The sequence below is a fragment of the Balearica regulorum genome, chromosome 2 (assembly GCF_011004875.1).
Source record: "Balearica regulorum gibbericeps isolate bBalReg1 chromosome 2, bBalReg1.pri, whole genome shotgun sequence".
Lineage (NCBI taxonomy): Eukaryota > Metazoa > Chordata > Aves > Gruiformes > Gruidae > Balearica > Balearica regulorum.
In genome coordinates, this window is record NC_046185.1 from 153,866,537 (window position 1) to 153,888,458 (window position 21,922).

Genomic DNA, 21,922 nt, shown 5'->3' on the forward strand with positions numbered 1-21,922 from the left:
AAATATTTGGTCTGATTTCTCTGATTGTCCTCCCTCTACTGTCAATGTCACCATTAATTTTTCTCTCTCACATCTCTATCATCTCTATCATCCCTATCTCTACCATCTCTATCTCTACCTCATCTCTACCTCTACCTCATCTCTACCTATCCTCTCTATCTCTATCATCTCTATCTATCTATCTATCTATCTATCTATCTATCTATCTCTCTCTATCTCTTCAACCTCTATTTCTAGCTTTCTTTCTCTACCTCTACCTTATCTATACATCTGTATCATCTGTATCTAGATCTGTGTGTATCCAATGGATCGTTACGGGTAGTTTGTAGTCACCTGCTGGTCTGCAATGACTTGCGGGATCCCTGCAGTGCTGATTTGGCACCTCTCTAAGTAGCACTGCCGTTAGTAGGGATTTTGTACAGTACAAGAACCTATAGACTGGCTGAACCAAAGTATTACAGGAGAGTTTTAAATAGAGTGCAGTCAGTGGGTGCCTGTGGCCTCATTTATTTTTGAAAGACTGTATTGATGTATCTCCTCCCCAGAATTCAAATGGAAATATGGGAGAAGATCCCTTGAAAGACAAGCCAGAGAATGAGGGAGACCCTCTTTACCCCCTGCATTAACATTTCAACCTTGCCTCAAGTGCTTAGTACTGAGTTTGAGAACAAGGGAAATGATGTCCTGAGGCTTCAAGGCACTACTTTGCCTTTGTTCAGACATAGGCCATCCTGTCTATATAGATTACTGTGCTTTAGCAGGAAAGGCTCCCTCATGTCCTCAGAAGGTAATAACTTCTCTTCACATCATCACTATCTCAGCTCTGCAGTCATATTGCTAATTGACCTTTGGTGTCTCTTATACCAGAGACCATGCTTATAAAGCCATCTGTGCTTACCTTTAAGTGCCTGTCTATTCATCAGCCCTAGCTATTGGTTAATGAGTCCTCAAATCTGATGTGTAGTGACCAGTAAATTAGATGATAGTGGATTATGAGACCAAGGTTAATCATGTACAACTTGTGTTTGATACCAATAGTTGTCTGGTTTTTTCTTTGCAAGCTTCTGTGCAGTATTTCATAAAACAGCAATTAGGAATAAACCTGAGTGATTCACAACATGCACAAAAGTGATACTTACAGGAAGCTGATAATGGATAAAGTTTCCAGTCCAACTCTACATAATGACTTTGGCAATTCAAGCCTGAGAATTGTCAGACTCTGAACGTTAGTTTGTAGTTTTTCAGTGGGAGTTTTCACCCTGAGGCAGACATTGACTGAGCTAATACATAAACTGCCTAGGCAGTCAGTTGCTTATACGGGAACCAAATTTTTTGGTTCTAGGGGAAGTTAAAGGTTGTAACCCTTAGGACTCAGCTCGGTAAAGCAAAGAACTAGATGGGCCTAGGTTTGTTGGTGATTTACACTAAATGCAACATAGATGCGCTGCTGTCACACAGGGCAGGTCTTGGGGCAGCACCATGTGCACAAGGGGAGTGGTAGATGGGCCATTAGCATGGACTGGCTTCACATTTCTTAGCTAACTTTGTGCTAACTTCTCTAATCTGCTAACAGCAATCAGTACAGGGAGCCTAGAGTATTTTACACTAATCAACTAGATTCATTGCTGTATAGCTATAATGCTAGTGTTCAACTCTACATTAGAGAATGATTGGGATGTACAAGTTTTGGCCCTGTTGAAGTTGGGTGCTTATTTTGGCAAATTTACACACTGAGAGAAGACAAGGAGGTAAAAATATCAGTGGTTAGAGCAATCACCTATAGTGTGGTATTTTCAGACTGAGCACCTTTCTTTAACAGAGTACAACACAAAGGAAATCACAAAGCTGATTGTCTGTGGAAATTTTTACAATCTCTGAGACACAGTCAATTTAAAAATTAAATACAATTTTATATTATTTGTTATAATAAACATAGTTTTCTTTAAGACTTGAGTTCTCCAACTAAGTGACTAGAAGCTGTAGAATTCTGTAGATTTCCGCAGTTTGGCATTTACAGGTGTGTCATCTGACTTATGAAATGTAAATGTGGCATCAGCTTTTGCTCTTGTTGCATGAATCAGCAAGTTTTGGCTTGCCCATTAACCATGAAGAGGCACCAGACCACAGATTTGATAAAACAGATTCACTTTTTTTTTTTTTTAAATTTACCCTCAAGATATTTCAAACCGTTTCAAAGTTGAGTGAAATAACAGACACTAAACCAGTGTTTTATTTCCCTTTTTAAACTGGCTTTGATTAAATGAATTTCATATTTGGGATTACCTGCATTGTAACACTGCACTGAGCCCAGAATATAGGATTGGATCAAAATATCAGTATTTGTTGAAAAGACAGCACATTTCTCTGTAGGAAGTGATAACCTGGATGAGTAACAGACATCTTGGTGATTATCAATCCAGCTGAGATATAATTTCAGTATGCTGACATTTCTTGGTGCTCATATAAGGACGAGTGAGTCAATGTCAGGGGGCTAGAAGAATGAAACTTATTTTTAGTTCTCCATGCATTTTATTTTTCACTCTACATCCAGGTACACAGTAAAGTGAAAGGGTAGAAGATTCTCTATGCAGTACAATCCAAGAATTAATTTCCCATATGGAAAAACTGTGATATCTTCCCTCTTAATAGGCATAGTATTTCTTCATGAAGTTATTGTGCAGCAAACTATAGTCTTTTCATTGACAGAAATGGAGTTCACATGTGCAAAGTTCATCATCTGCTTGTATCTTTCCTGGCTAAGATACTAGTGCCTTGCTCTAACAAGTCACCACTCCTTCCAGTCTTATAGTCCAGAATCTCAACTGGTTTTGAATAAATTTAGTCATTAACCTCTTAAAGTCAATGGAAGTCAAAGGCCCATTTTCTTACGCAACTTTCAGTGGCAAATATGAGGAACGCAACTTTTAATTTTCTTCAGAACTGTCTGGTGGCCATATCCACATACAGAAAAATAGTCCTGTTTCAAGTGAAGTAAATCAGAATCATAGACTCATTTAGGTTGGAAAAGACTGTTAAGATCAATGAGTCCAACCATAAAAAACCAAAAACTTTTTGAAAAAACCAAAACTTTTCAAAAAATAAGAGGTCATCATAGTTCCTGGTCAAATAGCAGTCCATTTGAATTTTTTTTGCATGAGTCTGTAATGTCAAGAACTGAATAGATGACATACATAAGTATGAAACATCATGTTAAGTGAATATTTAGTATTTTATTTTCACCTCTATGACAGATTCTTTTTTAAAGAAAAACTTAACAAAACCCCCACATTAATTGAAAGGTTTCTTGTTGCTGGGGTTACGTTCTTGAGCAACCACTACACCAAGTGCTTTTTGCAACCAAGCTGTGTATTACACATACATGTGTGTAACCTATTTGTTCTCTCTCTTTTTTTTTTTTTTTAATGAATAGAACCTGTGTTGGGAAGGTGGGAGGTCAAAAGTTCACATCTTCCTGAAGAATCATCATGAAAAATGAGTGCATACTGACTGCTGTGGTAAAACACTTTATGTATGGTAGAGCAATATTAGAAAGTAACCTGGTAAAAATCTTAGACCATTTTCAGAATGTTTCTGTCATATTAAAAATAAACATGGAATATACAATGCATTATTTTAAATACATAGTTGAAAACCAGTTCCTCCCTTCTCTACCTGTTAATCTTCTAGTTATACAAAAATCTTTGTGTCCCCTTTGGTGGTGATGATAGCTCTAAGGCTGTATAAAGACACAGGAAATATAGCTCCCATTTTAATTTTAGGTGTTACTAATCAAATGCTGTAAAAGAAACACAGAGTCATGAGCATGAATTCTCACTCTTGAATACGCTTGCTGTTAGCCTCTAAAATAAGAAATCATCTGCAGACACTGCAATAGCAGTGAATATGTAGTAACAATAGTGTTATAGAAATAAATTTTTGTAAAATACAATATTTCTAACATCTTAGTCATATGTAAGTATGCACGTTAACAGTGAGGAACTGACATTGATTAAATATGGTTTTGTACACTGTTTTCTATATTCCAACTTTATTCAAAGATCCCAGCTGAGCAGTCTTTGTTTTAGGTACTATAAAGATATACAATAAGTCATTATAGAGTCTGCAACGAGTACGTTCACTCTAACCTTACAGAAGTTGGGAGAAATAGAACACTGCCCCTTTACTGAACAGATGGGGAGCTGAGGCACAGAAAGATTAAATGACTTTTCCTGGAGTACATTACCAAAAAAAAAAAGGTATGGTGCATTTTATTTTGGCCCTGGGTATGCAAAAGATTGTCACTGCTTTTATAATTAATTATTGTGGTATTTTTTTTCATCCATTACCTCTCAAGATGTGATGAGATCTTGTTTCTCTTATCCTATTAGATCATGAAAGTGTTAGCAACCTCCTGGAAACTGGTTCTCTGATTCTAAGCATGATTCTGACTGCATTAAAGTCACCAAGTTTTGCTATTGATTTCAGCTCATTTCACATTTATCCTGAGGAAAGATTTGGGCTCATGTGTATGGAAGTTGTAGGAGGCTTGGCATTATGGTAAGGTCTTATGATGTGATAGTCTTTGGATTTCAGGCAGGTACCACTTCCTTTCATGCCTATAACATGCTTCCTGCCATCGCTCCACTGGTCTGGTTATTCATTTGTCTAAATGTGAAAATCTGTAGTGTAGCAAGGCCCATTGGAACTGATCATTTTAGCCCCCCCTTTATGATCAGAGAGGAGACTGGGTGAATGGAGTCTCTAGTGTTAGTTGTTTTACCCAAAAGTTAATTTTAAAATTGGACAGCTGAATCTTGTCCTTAGAGTACCAGCTTCTTTCTATCAGTTGTGAACGGCAGATATATTATCTTGCTCATATGTCGATGTCTGAAATGTAAGTGAATGACATATTTCCTACCTAAGACCTATGAAATCTATGAAAAGAAAGTCTCCACTATAAAGACAATCTCTATAGGCTTCTGCTCCAAAGTGAATTTCATACACTAGAAAGAAATCATCAATTGCTTGTTTCTACCGGAATATGTGATCCTTTCAATTGTAAAAGTCTATCTTCTATGGAGTAACCACTATGAATAACTAGGAGTTCCTAAAATGGCTATGTTGATGCACATATTCAGTAAACAAAGGATGAAATATGTTAGCTTGCTCTTAAAACATGTCACCTGTATGCTATTGATCAATGTTTCATCCATCAGAATTCCATGAGAAGTTTGAAACAGCGATTTTCCTATGGGCTTAAATACTTCAGTCCTTGAATATAATCATAACGTGTTATCTTATGTTCCTCTAGCAATTATAATACTATTCTGGCTATCCCCTCTTTTTGCTTACAAAGGTACCAAAAAACCCCATATGAGGCCCTGAGTCAGGCCAGCCTGCACCTTCATGTTGCATATGCTAACAATTTGTGCAAGAGATGCAATGATAATCAAGTTGTATAACACCAGAACAGTATTTATTGACCACTTGGAAAAGAATAAACTGAAATGCAAGAGCTGCACATTATGGAAAAGTCTGATTTTGTGGGTTTAAAAACTCCACTAATGAACTTTTCTTGAAACAAAAAGGAAAGAAAATGTCAGCTTTGCTGCTTAGACATCATTGTTAAAGGCCTACTTACTATGTTTTCATCTCCAAAACAAATATAATAGCCTCTCAGGATAAATATTCTATACACTGTGGAGAATATTGAAAGCTGAAGAAAAGTGCTGTAAGGGCATGAGAAGGATGCAGGCTGGCTGTAGTCCAGCTCCCCATTTGTAGCTTATTGCTGTAAAATTTCCATATACTTCCCATGAGTACAATGAAAAACTGTGTAAAGTGATACTTCTGGCTTTGAATGAACTAACAGCACCAGGGAATTCTTATAATAAAATGGAAGAGGGGCAGCTTATACAATTCAATCACTTTTTCCTTGGAAAAATGGATACATAAAAGTATTGCTAGAGGTCTGCCTATAATATTTTCTTGGTATATTTAAACTTTGTTCCCAGACATCAGGCAACTTTGCAAAATGTGAATCTGGTTACTGGCAGGCCTCAACATGGTTTAGACATTACTGAAGCTTTTAAAAGGTGTGGTATGCAAGGAGTCCTCTGCAGACCTGCATTTTAAGCAAAGGATTTACTTAATACCAGTAACAATACCTTGCTAACATTCAGGCCTTCAAACTGAAAATTAGACAGCAGTGGTCTGTTTACAGAAGGCACAGTCCTTAAAGAGTAGACAGAGGTAAGTAGCTGGATTAAAGCCAAAATTAAAAAATGTTTTTCTATAAGGAACATATGGCTGATATTTATCAATGAATGGGAAGCTCCTGAAACTCAAAAAAATCTATTGGGTCTACTAAACATACGACAAACTCTGTGTGAAGGTCAGATCCACAAAGGTGCTTAGATTTGGTTCCATTTAATGCAGGAGTTAGGAAACAAAATGGCTGTGTGGATTGGTCCTGGAGGATGTAGGCATGCCCTCTGGTATGAGCTGCATGAGGTGCAATTTACAGCACAAGGTATTAGGATATGAAAGTCTTTATACAGCCAGTCCACGGAGGGCAGCTCAGAAGTGCCAGGCTGGGTACGTACCATTAAAAAGGGTCAGTAATGACTGGATCGCTGCAAAACAACTCGAAAGGCAAAAGGCTTATTTTAAAAATCTGATCAGTTGAACTGCAAATTGAAAAGTATTTATGTTACTTTACAGGCAGCAGATATAATTTATTAAAATGCACAGAAATAAAAATAGAAATAAAGTTCAGATGAATAAAAAAGTCTTTTCCTTCCTTAGTTTTTTAATCATGATCTGATGCAGAATTTTTCTTTCTTCTCACACATCAGTGCAAACCTACGTATCCCAAAATACCCAAATACAACTGAAGATTTGTAACTATGCGCCTGTAAGAGATCGCACAAACCTGGGCTGTGTCCTCAGCCTGTCCTCTGCCCCAGGGATCCAGGATTATATGACATTTATCCCTCCTGCCCATGGCTGAGTACAGCTGAGCCACGTGGACCTCTGCTCACGCAGCTGAAGAAGGTGGTTTAGGTTTTCTCTGCTACTTTTCTTCAGCTTGATGTTTAAATTTTTGTACGTCTAATGAAGTTTTTCCTTTCGCTCACCATCTTGGAATGAGTGATGACGTTCTTTTAAGGGCACTCAGCGCAAGGGAATTTAGGGTTCTTAAAATTCTGGGTTTTTGTTCGTTTGTTTACCAAGTGATAGTAAATAAGGCAGATGATAATATTTGTTGGGAGAGGCAGAATTATTAACTGAAAAAGACATATGATTCTCATCCAAAAACTTTTGCAAAATTGTCAGATTTGACATACTGTGCTGACTGAAACTTTTTTTTTTTTTGTGAAAAAGTCCAGGCTGTTGTTGTAATTTTCAAAATTATGTAATTTAATAGTTTTTTTAAGATTTATGTGATTTCGTATATGTATTTATTTGTGTGGAAGGGAAATGGTGTATCTAATTCTTATGCCGAGTGTAGATCTTGTTGTTTGTGTAGCCATTTATTCCTGCATTGAAAGTTACAAAACAAGAGAAAAATCAAAATGACTTTGTTTTGACTTTAGCAATGAATGTGAATTGTGCCCATCAACAGATATTCAGATCTATATCCAGTAGATCGATGACATTAAAAAAAAAAAAAGATGCTTTAAGGAACATATTATAACCCCAACATAACATAAAAAACCTTAGAGAACAATGAGCAGCAGACGCAAGCAAAGTTTGGTGGCAAGCAAAACATTTTTAACCCGTGTTTGTCATGAGAAAAATGAAAGAAGGTAGCGTTCCTTGTTGTTGTACAAGACTCTGAAAATTTGCAGTAACTTGCATCTATGCTGGGAAGCAGCCCCCAATGTCCATGAGTACAGACACGTGAGAAAACAGCTGCACAGCACACTTAAGAACCTTATCTTTGTGCAAAACTGTGGCTCTGAATTTTTGCTGTGAATTCAGCCCGGTAGGACCTTGCCAAAGGTAGGGGAGCAGCTGCCCGGCAGAGTCAGAATAGAGCTGACTGTGGTCAGGAAACTGTCTCGCATGGGTGTAGGTGATCGCCCTTGTGCCCCAAATGTTTGAGTTGAATACCCACATGAGCACTGATAATGCCGTTAGTGTGGGGCGTCGGACGTGTCCTGGTACCCAGGGCATTGGGCAACACTGGAGAGAGTCAGAGAAGCACTGTTTAAGCAAGAACTGGTTTTGGTACGATCAGTTAGGCATGCCTGAAATGTAACTTCCTTTTAAAACTTAGCCAAGGCACATAGGGTGGTGGGGACATGGAAAGCTCAATAGCTTAAAAGCTATTAAAAAAAAAATACATATATTTAAATTAATACAATTAAAAATTGCTCTGGGGATAAGCCTTTGTTTGTTAAATTTCACCCTAGAGTAAAAATTTACTGTTGAATCATAACCCCTCAAAGACGGTGTTTGTGGAAACTTTGAGACGAGTTTAATTATATTAGTGACTAATAAGAGATGGCCAAAGTAAAAGGTCTGGCCTCTGCACAAGACAATTTTGGAGGGGTTTTTACAGCATTGCATGGGGTTACAGAGTATGGAAGCCAGAAGTAATTTTTTTCCCCTTACATTTTACTCAGAAAACTTTATAGTCTTCTAATGAAGGATCATTGTGTAATGTCCTGGAAAAGTTCCCTTAATCTTCCTAACCAGAGCTCTGGACAAAATAAAATGGGTCCCCATAGAATCCATCTCAGTTTCATACAAGAACCACCTGAAGTCTTTGTGGGGTGACTTGTCTGATATAAAGTGACAGCATACACTTGGTTAAGACATCCAGCTTTGTATGGTTAAAATGGGGTTAAAATGTATGGAAGTGAACTTTTACTACGATGCAGTTCCTTAGCAGTGAAAAACACTAGGCCTGTTTCCAAAGGAGATGGCGGACCAATTTCTGGGAATCCTTGGCTGAAATTTTGAAATCTTTCCAAAATATGTGCTTTTACTAAGCTTTTTAGTAAACTGTACCAATCAGGTACCAAGCCTGTGTACATATTATGTCATATCACTGGATCCATCTTGTTAAATAAAATCTAGATTGATAGTTAAGTAATGAGTAAGGGAAAGGCTGAGTCACTCATACAAGGACCATTCTAGTCCTAATCAGTCTCAGGCAAAACTGCTAAGTATCAAAATCTCACACAGAAGGGCTGCTTGAAGTTTTTGTGGCACAAGTGCAGAGCACAAAGGAAGTACTGAAAGCAGAGCAAGGATTCTGGGTCAGCTAAGGGGGTGCTTTAGGAGACAGGTAGTATGAGAGGTGGTATGAGAGAGAAAACTGTTAATATGTGAGGACCAACTAATTAGTAAACGCATTACAAAAAATTAGTGGAAAAGAGGTCAACTAAACTCAGGCAGTTGCAGTAACGTACAACATACTTTGCAGAAGCATTTAGGCAGCCCTTCCACCTACTGTTAGAGGAGAAGAGGCTAATTTTGCATGTATGTGCAACTGCATAATCTTATTTTCTTTTGGATTCACCAGTCATGATTAGTGTTCTGAATATGCAGTGCATGCCAGGCCATATAAGTCTAGTATCGTTGCTTTATAGGAGGTAATTTTGGTGGTGAAGACAGTGATTTGTTTGACAGGAACACCGGGCAGCTCCAGGATCTTGAGTTTATAAGGAATTTTGAAAAGTTTTGCGGTAGGTTTGAATTTGCAATGAAATACCAAGCAAACTAACATTTCCTGCAAATGAGAAACCCTGCTTTTAGACCACATCCAACCAGTAAAGCCTTGAATCATTTTTATTAGTGACACTACTGTACCTCCATAATAATTAGGATGAATACTTGCTACTTCATATCACATACTTGCTGACCCACCCCTTAGCTCTCAAGCAAAGTCACAAGACTGATATATTGTGAGCCTCTCATTACCGAAATTGCTCTTATTACCCACAATATCTAAACTTTATTACTGACAATGATGGTTTTCAAGTATCCTTGGGAATTTAGAGAGTTCCACAGTTCAGAAATGCATCAGTCTTGCCAGCACTGAATGTCATAAGTAAATAGGCAGCAGAAGAAATTCTAACTTCCAAACAGTCCAGAAGCCAAACAAAATATTACGGGTAGAAAAAAAAAGCCAAATCCAAACATAATTATATAGCTGGAGTTCAGGTTGTTTGGATTTGGAATGAAACTGCTTGCCCAATCCTATCAGGGGATCTTTACAGTTCCAAACCCACGTATGTCTCCCATTTACTATTCTATTCTATACTAGCCTGCTATTTTCTACTCAACTGGTAAGCAAAAGTTACTTCAAATTTTATTTTTCAGTCTGTACTTATCGTCAGCTGTCAGACAATAACAGTTGAAAGATGGTGCTAGTCCATCTGCCTTTCAGGCAATCCCTCCAGGAGAGGCTTTCTTTATCTAGATGAGTTTTTCCAGTCTTTTGCAAAGACCTACCCAGAAAGAATGTTTCTCAGTCAGCCATAGGAATAGCAAAGACAGCAATTGAAATGTCCTAATGTTTCTAGAAAATGTTTGCACTTCAGACTGTCATGATCAAGGTAGTTTAGCAAGAAAAGTATAAACGTGTAGAAACAAATGTTCCTGATTTTAATTTGAGCACATTAAAAAGAGTGTAGAGGCAAGGAAGTTATAATTTGATTTCAATTTTAAAGTTAATCCTCTCATATTATTGAGATTATATTGAGGTTGAGATTACAAGAGTATTTTAGATGGATAAAAGGGAAACAGGATTCACAACACTTCCTAGAACTATTCTAACTGATTTAAAAAATGTTTTTTCTAAAGGGGAATCACTAGATTTCGCATTTCCTGGGGTGGAGTTATCCCTTATCACAGTAGTCCTGCAAATGGTACAGAGTTGGCAGCACCCTTTTCTTCCTTCAAGGACATATTTTATTTGTATAGAAATAGCAGCTGCTATTCCACTCTCTTGCCCATTCTCTGGATCCCCAGGAGACACTATATCTGTGTGTCTGTGGTCTGGCCACAAAGAATCAAATCCCAGGTGGAAAATGGGGTCAAGAAATGTTTTTGGGGGGAATTTGCAGAAGAGGCTTGGATGAGAGGAAGTGGATGAAGTAAGTATGTTAAGCCAATGGCAAGCATCCTAGCTGGGGAGAAATGGTGCTCATCAGTGTGAGCGCCTATTTTTGGAGGAGGAACGGTTCAGGCAGATGGATGTATCATGATAAGGGCTGGATGTAATAGCTCTGCAGGTCTGTGCTGTGCTATGCACTAGGCAGTGCTAAAGGGAGGAGGCGTTAGAGCTTCCATTGCCACCCAGTTGATGTGTTGTGTTTTGCTTTCTTGTTAGAAATAATTGTGTGTCTCTCCTGTCAAAGAGTAATGTGCTAAATCAGAAATTATTAATGCACTGTAATCCAACAAATTATTACTTGTGTAACATATTTTTGATGACAAGTACATGAGGACTCATCATGAGTTACGCTACACTTAAATAAGGGTGGTGACATCTAATATACAATTAAGAAAAATAGAGAATTCCTGAGATCCATGAAATGGAGTGGTAGGCATTAATTTGGTATAATTCCAGATTACAGAGACTAGTGCCATGCAAAAATACTTTCTCCGACTAAGATATTATTAGGAATCAAGTGCAAGTAATGGTATCAAAGAAATAAACTAAATGCAAATATTGTACATCTATGAAATTTATGTAAAGGCTTTTACCATCTCAGAGAAATAAAAGCAATAAATAAACATATGCCAGTATACATAAATGTTTATAAATTTGCTCTTTGTTCTGTACAATTAATGAACATCAGAACATTATTTTCCGATAACAGAAAAAATTATGGTCCTAGCCAAATGCAAAACAGATACAACTGAAAAAGCAATAGCACAGAAGTTCTCTTGCTCACAGTTTGCAAGACTATTTTTCAATCCTCTCATATGCCACAAAGGTCTTTTCCTCTTGTTGCCTCATGAGTGCTTCTCTGCACATTACTTTTTCCTGTTTTGCACACCCAGTCCTTGCCATGAAACCTCCATGAGCTGTGTATACAACGAGCCACAAGAAAAACTCCTGGACTCTGAAGCCTGGCTTTACTCATCTTTTACCATTGGGACAATTCTTTAGTGAAAAAGATTCTGTTTTTCATGATACTGGATTCCATAAGTGCACTGAATTAGGGTTTTTTTTCCAATTAGCCTGAAAGAGAATGGGAAGGAGACCATCCATTACAACCAGATCTGGAATTAATAGCAGTCACTGGTGCCTTTAAGGCGGCCAGTATTACAGGGGGAGTGGAAAGATCTGCCTGTTACTAAATTTGCCTGACATATCTCATGATAAAATCCCATTTTCAAATGCTAATATGTTCATCATACTTCAACTGGTTGGACTAAAATTTTCCATACTCACTGACTGCCTCAGGCTAAATTCTTTATGAAAATTTCAACAAAAATTATTTAGCTAAAGAAATTTTCTCTCAACTGGATGAACTTGGACTCTTTCCAACTGCTAGAAATAAACTAGCTCCTTCCATTCCCGCAATGAAAGATTCCTGCAGTAATATACTTTTCCTTGGAAATGCTTGACAAGATCCTCACTTGGTGAAAGCAAACATAACACTGGTGACTGTAATCGGGAGGGGTGATTTTGCAGCACTAAGATTTTGACCTACCATGTAGATCCACAAGTCTTTGTAAGAAGTTAAAGACTGATACTATCAGTTCTGTGGAACTGCAGGGAATAGAATGCTTGATTATTTTTGTTTTATTTTATTCTCAAAGTGAAGTAATAGGCATTGATCTACAGATATGATTGTATTCTGCCTGGCCACAAGGAAAAACTGTTTGATTTCAGTCTGACATGGACTGATGGATAACTTTGATGTATTTGCTAGAGATATTTCTAAGAGAAATACATATTAAAAAATAGTTAATTTTTTATTTTTGTATTAATTGATCTCTGCAACCTGATTAGTGAAGATATGAGACCAGAAAATGTGGCTTTGTTCTATTTTATCTTGCACCTCTAATAAAAATTTAAAAATCTCTGTGACATTACCCTGCTAGAAGAAATGAAAGTGAGAATCTTCCATACTATTAAAATGGGTCTTCTTTCATGTGCATTTTCTACAAACATTCGCAGCTCCTGTGATGGTGGTACCACTTAACCCTATTTTGAAACCTCATTAACCTCTTTCTTGATGCTTGTGAAATGAGATTTGTCAGATACTCCGCTCTTTAAATATTTCTCTTCTGTTAAGCTAAAAGCAAAACAAAATAAAAGCAGAATATAAAGACGTGGGAAACATCTCATCAGCGATGTGCTATTTGTCTTTCAGTAGAGTAAGCATAGAATATGGACCTCCAGATTTGTTGCTAACTTGAGATCCACTGATATATCCTCTGTACCAATTCTTTGGCTCTTTTACTTCAGATAAATGTAATTTCATAGACCTTCTGTTCAAACTTGCCATTAAAAGATAAACATGAAAAGAGGTTATGAGATATAACTCTAATACTCCAATAATCCTATGAAGACAGGCTGAGACAGTTGGAGCTGTTCAGCCTGGAGAAGAGAAGGCTCCAGGGAGACCTCATAGCAGCCTGCCAGTACCTGAAGGAGCCTACAAGAAAGCTGAAGAGGGACTGTTTGCAAGGGCATGGAGCGATAGGACAAGGGGTAACGGCTTTAAACTGAAGGAGGGTAGATTTAGATTAGATGTTGGAAAGAAATTCTTCACTGTGAGGGTGGTAAGGCACTGGAACAGGTTGCCCAGAGAAGCTGTAGATGCCCCATCCCTGGAAGTGTTCAAGGCCAGGTTGGATGAGGCTTTGGGCAACCTGGTCTAGTGGAGGGTGTCCCTGCCCATAGCAGGGGGGTTGGAACTAGATGAGCTTTAAGGTTCCTTCCAACCCAGACCATTCTATGATTCTATGATTCTAGGATTCAGTCCACTGATAATAATGGATAATCTCATATTCTGAGTAGGTGGTTGCTCCCTGAAATGACCCATCCCCAGTATTTGTTTTATTCCTCAGCCTCCTTGCATTTCTCACTGTATGTCCGACACCAAAGACTCCATGCACACTAGACTTTTTTTTTTTTTTTTTCTTACAGATCTCCAATGAAAAGAAGAGGTGAAATATTACTCTGGATGAGTGGATTTTTGAAGCTCAATAGAATTCTGGCCTCTGTATAAAGAAAAGTATTCCCCTTTATGATATCATCTAAACAACATAAAATATTCTCACAGATGCATATCTAGCTGTGGTTGTATTTGTTCAGATATTTTGGCCACCAAGCTCTATCATTATCATGATCAGAAGAAAAGCTCTATTTCTAGAGTGAGCTGATAGCCATTACATTTTAAACTGGACTTTTCCTTTAAGTCTGTCAGTCTTTTTTATTTAAATATTTTATATTGTGAAGCTCCTCAATGGGCTCTCTTTATTTCCATGAGCATTTTTCCTGGCTAAGTGATTAGGCAGGTCTCCTGACATCCTTGTGAGAACAGGATTTTATTAAATGGCTCTGAAGAGAACTGGATGGTAGATGTGCAGCTGCTAGATTTATGGAGCTGCTGGATCAGGAATGCTAATTTTTCCTAGTGTTAATATATTTGGGTGATATCCTTCTGAAAGACAGCTGGTCTGTAGCCTGTACCTCATGCTTGAGTAGAAGAGCTCATGATGAATGTACAAATACCCCTAATATTTTGCAGATGCTGTGAACACCAATTACAGACCACTGACTGCAGTGAAGGGGTTAATGATTAATTAAGTATGATGATATGAATTAAGTATCAGCAGGGTCTAGAGTAATTGATGTCAGGTGAATGGGAAACTCCCCAGGATAATGTCAGTGCCAGAGGGAGTGGTGATTAGTGGGGATAAATGCTGGTGTGATCTGCATCTGATGAAGGCAGAGTTGAAATGTTTGTGGGACTGGGCCCAGCTGAGAATAATAAAGGCTTTTCTGTTCCCGACTGAGAATAAAGGAGATTTTGAATCAAAATATGTAAATACAGGTAGAACCCTCTCCATCTTTAGAAAGTGCAACAAGACATATGCTTTTAATGCATATCTGTATAAAGCTTTAGAAAGCAATCTAAAAGTTCATTGTGAAATAGGTAATCCCTAATTTTAAGTAGTTTCAAGAAAGGAAGAAAATTGAGGTCCATTATTTTTCTCTGTTCATTACAAAGAACAATGCAGAACAATCTTCAAAGTGCAGATGAAGGCTTCACTATGCTTCCACTTATTTAATTTCCAAACTAGATTACAAATATTCTAGTACAACTTTGTAAATCTCCTTGAGGATTCCAGATGGAAAACACTGATAAAAGTTGGTTTTATTTAGTTCTAGATAGCTGTATTTATAACTATTGTTATTGTACAGATATGTGTAAGAGTGGCTTCTTCAGACAATTCTGATTCATTTCCAGAAAAAAGAAGTCTGTTGTGTGCTTTGTAAAATGCAGTATTGAGTTTGTACTACATAATCACTTAATTAAAGATTGTCTCATAATGCATATAGTGTACTGAGATGAATTAAAGTTGTGCAAGAAATCTCAATTATTCCGTTACCTAACTTAGATGTGCTTCAAAATGTTCTTTATTGAGTAACCTGATACACTAATCTACACAGACAATTGTGTATCTTGTGCAATTATTTTACTAAAAATCTATTCCCCTCCATAATACCGACAAGGGCCATGATAATGGTGCTTATTTATTTACTGTAGGCAAATCCTATGAACTTTTGATGTGAACCTGGGCCATGTCAGTTTAGGTGACACGCCAAACAAGAAAAACAAAGAGAAATTAAAGAGTTCCCTAGGTTATCAAATAAAGGTTTAATTTGCAGAAATTTTTAGAAGCCTGACCACGGTCTGTAGATGATACCACCTATAACACGGGTCACAAAGAAAGAAAGTTGATTTTTGCTCTGTGTCTTTATAATCATAATTTTAGTATGATTGTTGAATGGCTAGATAGCTCATTATCTGTACAAACTGTATATGTTGGCACTGTACTACTTCTGCATTATATAGGAAGGTATCTTTGAATTCAAAATGATAGACTTGGTAGAACAATGGTGAATCTGTTCATGTAGCTGCATTAGCAGAGATTGTTCTAAAATTACAGCCTTACTGCTGTGTATGGGAATGGATTCTTCGTGACTACTACACCTCTGGATAGTGAGATTGGTATAAATATACAATTAATAATTATTTCTCATGTTTTCTGATTATCATTATTAATATTTGATATGTATTTTATAGATTAGTTAATTTTAAGTTAATGGGGATTAATCTATGGAGTGTGCAAAATTTAGTTATACACATTTTGTGAAAGATCTAACAATATGGGAAATATTTGTTTCACTTTCTAACAGATTGTCTACATATCTCAAAACTACAAACTTTATGAATTAATTTTTACAAATTACATAATTTTTAGTTCGCAAGGAATATAATTTAGTCATATATACAGTACTACAAGTGAAGTAATTCTGCTTTAATTAGAGCTGTAGGTATTCTGCAGTGATGCCAATATTTGTCACTGAATTAATTTCTTGCCTTACTGTTGAAGTTCTTAAAGAGCTTTATGCAACAGAGTGAGTAACATTCTCCATTCCTTTACAGCAGGGAAACTTGAGGAAGAGATTGCTCAGGGAATCCAGTTCTTTGATGTGTTTTGTTCAACAGATCTTTCATGGAGGTCAGCTGGAACTCCCATTAACCTCCGTGGAGCAACATTTATGCCAACACAAAGCAGTTGGTGCATTGGAGAGCGAGAGAACCCGGTCAGTAATTTAAAGCCAGGTCTTGTACTTTAAATCCCACATGTTAAAAGAAGAAGAAATATTTGTTTTTCTGACTCTTTCTCCTTGACTATGAACACAAAACTATTATGAACTCAGCTTTCTGGATTCTGTGACTGCTCTGAGATTGGGGTCACTTGGCCAGCAACGTGGTGCTCCGCAGCTGCACCACGAGTTCACCAGGCAGCCCTCTCCAGCAGTGTTTATTATACTTGTGTTTGCGGCATGTCTTGCTGAGTAATGCATGCAGCCTCGCTGCTGGTGGATTCTGTGTAGGTCACCCCTTTTAGGAAGTTCATTAAAACTGTCATTATCTAATTTTCCTAGAAAAACAAGGGGGGAAATATCTGCTTTTCTGAAACTGGGCATCTGATTGTATAGATGCTCCCCTGCTGCTGGCAGTAAACTGCAGGAAATAAGGGACAATCCTTGGAAGAGAACAAGAGGTGACTGAACATGCAGCCATGCAGCTAACACACTGAGTGGGCATTCCAGCAGTCCGGATAAAAATTATTTATGTTGTGGCTATATCTAAAATGGCCTGGGCACTTTCCAAATACAGGAGAAAGAAAACAATCCTTGCACTCAAGAACTGGAGTATAAGAAGACAGGCACGTAGTGAAGGCTGTTTGAGGACAGAGCAAAGAAACCAGGTGATAAAGCTGAAGACAGAAATAACTAAATGTTTCTGAAAGTGGTTGGTTTATTTAATGTCAATACTAGCAGCCGTATTAATACTAGTACTAATACTCCGATCTCCTGTCTCTTTTACAAGTATCTTCCTTATTTACCTTGTCTGGAAACCCTGGCTCCTCTACTAAGATTGCTTATGCTCTCCATTTCAGCAGATAAATAATCTTTTCAATCAAAAGACACAAAGACAGTCATCTGTTCCTCAGCTACACATAGATGATGCTCTGCAGTTTTGGGGTGTGGGGTAACTTGCAGCTACACAGAATTTTCCAGTGAATAGATCGTGTGTAGCAGAAGTGTACCCCTGATCTCAATCCCGATGACTGGAGACAGTCTTCAAAATATGAGGGTAAACTGACACTGTTATCGCAGCATGATGTTATGAGAAATTTGAAATTCTCTGTTTTGCCTGGTGCCCTAGGGACTAGAAAACAATACAGCCTTCAAATGTTCAGCAGAGTCAAAATATAAAAATTGAAGTGTAATATGTGATAAGGGAGTGGAGAAACAAAAGCATCACATAGTGAATTGGAATGCCTGGTGAGCTGTGCGCCAGCTGAAGTCTGTAAGAAATGTCACTGATGCCATTTCTAACCCCTTAGAGAACAGCCAGAGAGTAGTTTTTGGTCAGGGCTGGACTGTCTGGATAAATCCTAGGATTAAATTCTTGGTTTTCTAACTCTGGACAACACTGTAAAGGTACTTTAAAAACAATTAGGGAATGTTTTGCACAGACCTACATTTGTAACTTTATAGCCACATGATTCCAGATAAGATTCACTGCTGGAGCCACCAAGGAAGGCAGTGCAGTGAGACAGCCCCGAGCCTGTAGCCTGTGGCCCTGCAGGGATGCTCGTGGTCACTGCGGGAGCTCAGGGAAAGAGTCATGACAGGCAAAGGCTGTCAGCATGCTGAGTTGGGAGCTGCTTCTGAAGGCAAAGGACTGGTTTGCTTTTGCCTCTTGGGTTTAGGTGTCTAACCTGCAGCCTGGCAGAGGTCTCTCTCATTCCAGTTTCTTGGCTCCTAGTGCTTCCTGAGGACAGCTGACCTATTTTTAACAAGTGGAGGTGTAGCCAAACCTATTCTTCAAAGTACAGCCCCAAGATCCTTTTTAGACATTTCCTTAGTTGCCAAAAGAGCTTCAGACAGTTTAGGAGCTCTGAGTTTCTTACAGGTTTTGAGGGCCACAAGCTTGTCTTTAATTTCCTAAATCCTGCCAATCTTAATCTTTTTTATGGCTCTGGACCTCAGTCTGGAATATGGCTACAGAATAACTCCGTGTTGGAATCACTTCTGCATCAGCTTGCTTACATTTCTTTATGGTTTAATGAAGAAGAAAGTGAGCATAATTCCTATCAGAAACAAAACCGTTGATGGGTAGAAGAAAGTACAGAACTGTAAGTTGAACAGGGCTGGAAGGCAGAAGCTGGGCAAAAAGAGAGTTTACGGGAGACCAAAGGAGCAATTGGTGTTGGAAAGAAGGAGCTGCGCTTGTGAAGAAAGCTGAAAGCTGTACTACTTCTGGGTTTCTGTGCATCTGTGTGCGTAGTTTTTAGGGGAAAGCCAGAGAAAGTTGAATGATAAGGCTGGAGTTTATAAATTTGGGGTGTCAGTTCCTCAGCCTTTTCTGAGATAGAGATAACATCCAGAAAATTCCTAAAGTTAATTTGCATGGCACAGAATAAGATTTAGGTAAAAGAATGAGAAAATAAAACAGAAAACAAAATGATATGGCTTCACATAGCTGGGTAGGTGCTGTGGTTCATTTGTTGGGGTACGTGCTGTGGTTCATTTGTTGGATTTGTCCCCTGTGATGCCCATCTTCACTCATTGTAGGGTGTGTTTCTCAGTTCATGCAACTCCTCCCTAAATAAGAGAAGCCTAAATTAGTCAAAGCTTTGTAGAGCAATATTAAGCAATGTCACTTTAATTTAAATCTGTTTTCAGAGTAAAAATAAATTTTAAAAGATATCAATCACAGTTAAAGAAAAAAGTTCTGTGGTACTGTTCTTGCGCTAAGGTGAAGTGCTCAGCTGGTATAAGTGACAGAGATATGAGTGTTGATGCTTTATACTTTCTTCATGCAAACAAGTTATTGTCCCAGGACTCTGCAACCCAGGTTGGGTAATGTCATGAAAAAATGAACATACTCTGAACTCTTCATTCATCATTCTGAAAGTGCTGGCTGCCTCTGAGTGCTGATGTATTTTACTGCAAAGATTCTGGGCAAGGCTTTGAAATGTATTTGCAAGCAAACTCCTGGCAGTTTTCAGGTGGAGGCCTTCACAGAGCTCTCTGCAAATATTTCTCCAGGTGCAAAAGTCTATAAATAGAGCAGGACAGCTGTCGGCAGGAGATTTCAGTGTTGTGCGCTGCTGTGGTTGTCTAAGGTGCTGAGCATATTGTGGAAGGACTACACAGGTACGATGGTGCAAGAAAGAGAAATTAGTTTCTTCTGATATTAGATTAAGAATTGGATGGAGGTTTCAGATGAGACTGTGAATGTCATCTGGGAATCCCTTATATCCTGAAATGAGGATAATGTTTAAAGGCAAAGAACTGGCCACAGTAAGACCAGAAGATGATTGCTTACACTCAAGGTTCATTTCTAAAATAAACAAAAATCTTACATTACTTTGTGAACTCAAAAGAAAAATCAGCCACCACTAAAATGCAAAAGTACAGTTATTATTACTGGACTAAAACGTCATGCATTTGCAACAACATATTGGCTCACTTTCAACCGAGAGTGAAGGAAGTACTTTTTTGTGATGGCTGATAACTAAAATGATGAGAAGATTTGTGTTTCAACCACAAAGGATTGAGTTATTATGTACTGCACTTTCAAGATGTTAAGAAAATTGTGTAAAAAAAAATATTTTACAAATATAAAGAATTTTTACATTACTTGATATGACATAAGTTGCTGCTGATAATGTAAGTGGTAATTTTCAGACAAGTACTTTTGTTCCTGGAGGTGAAAAGAAAATTAAAATGAGTATTTGCCATGAGCTAAGTATGTAATATATGACAAACTGTAATATAGGTAAATTGTTATGTTATTACTAATAGGTTGTATGACATCAGTTTTTAATTAATTTTTTCTTTTTTTTCTTTGTCTAGTAAAATAACAGGTTTTTTTTTCAGCCTGGCACATTAAGTAATTCTGAGAAATAACTATACTCACAAGTTATATCAATTGAAGTTGGAAGTATCTTGAAATATTATTCAGCTATTAGAAATGGCTTTGGACATTAGGTGTATACCAACCAGTTGAAACTCTCTAAGATATTTAATAACAAAAATATTAAGGATGATTCAATGATTGCCTAGCACTTCCATTTCCATGACAGTTCTCTCAAAAAGTTGGTATTGTGCAGTTATAACATGTTCTTATTTCTCATGAAGTTCTATGCCATAATGTGTTCAACAACAAAAGTTTTCAACAAAAAATTGATGACTTTTTTTTGCTCATAAATGTGATTGAAGTAAATACTCGTTATAGCAAAGCAGGAAAAATGAAAAGGGATGTTGTTCAGTGTTATATATTAGTTGTTAATCACCTGCTTTCTCCCTCTGATTTCAGCACATGGATATGCCTTAACCTCTTCCAGTTAATTTCCTCTAAAAAAATATAGTGACTTTGTAGAAAATTTTAAGTATTGTTGAAAGCTGCGGGTTATTGTATGAAGAATAGTCTATAACAAAGTTTTCATTCTATTAGTTGTGAGTGTTTCAGGATCTTGTATTAGAAAATGATGTAATATTCTAACACTGATCTTGTAGAAAGTATTATATGCATTCTTACCTCAAATAAATAGTGAAAATTATTTCTTCCACATCTGGGACAGATTGCAGTAACCTTCTAATTATTGTTCTGATATGGCTGAGGTTCAAATTAAAATTAATCTCAGTTTTACTTGTTGAAATGTTTTATAAATTGCTTGAAAAGAATTTAGAAGGTACATGAGTACACTATACTGGTACTAAGTACCAGTTATAATAAATAATTTATACTGGTTGAAATATTTTTCGATCAAAACTTGTGCATATGAGGAAAAATTTGCTTTTCCAGCATGTGAATAAGGTTTCATCTGCTGTTGTTTTTGTTGGGTTATTTTGGGTGGGGTTTTTTGGTTTCCCCCTTCCCCCTTGGCTTCACGGGCTGACATAGCTGTCACAGCTGCATAAAACAGTCTGAAGAAGCAGCCAGTATTGTCATATATTCTCAGTGATTTAACTTTCCTCTCAATAACATGAACATTATTTAAACCATGGACATTATTTAAACACAAGAGAAAATTCAAAGCTAGCCCTGATTCCACTGACATGAAACTACTTTGGAATTAAAACAATATAAATCAGTTCTGCCAGCCTTTAATAGGAAAGAAT

At 37.4% G+C, this 21,922-nt stretch overlaps 1 long non-coding RNA gene across 3 annotated transcripts in view; it reads left to right on the plus strand.

The window, feature by feature from the left end:
* LOC142600612 (uncharacterized) overlaps positions 1-21,922 on the plus strand; it is a 131,469-nt gene that overhangs the window by 62,285 nt on the left and 47,262 nt on the right. Inside the window, exon 1 of one of the 3 annotated variants that reach the window (XR_012834190.1) lies at positions 16,670-16,819. The exons of the other annotated variants lie outside the window; for them this stretch is intronic. This is a non-coding gene — a long non-coding RNA (uncharacterized LOC142600612). Of the gene's footprint in view, positions 1-16,669; positions 16,820-21,922 lie in introns of those variants that run through there. 3 annotated transcript variants of the gene reach the window in all.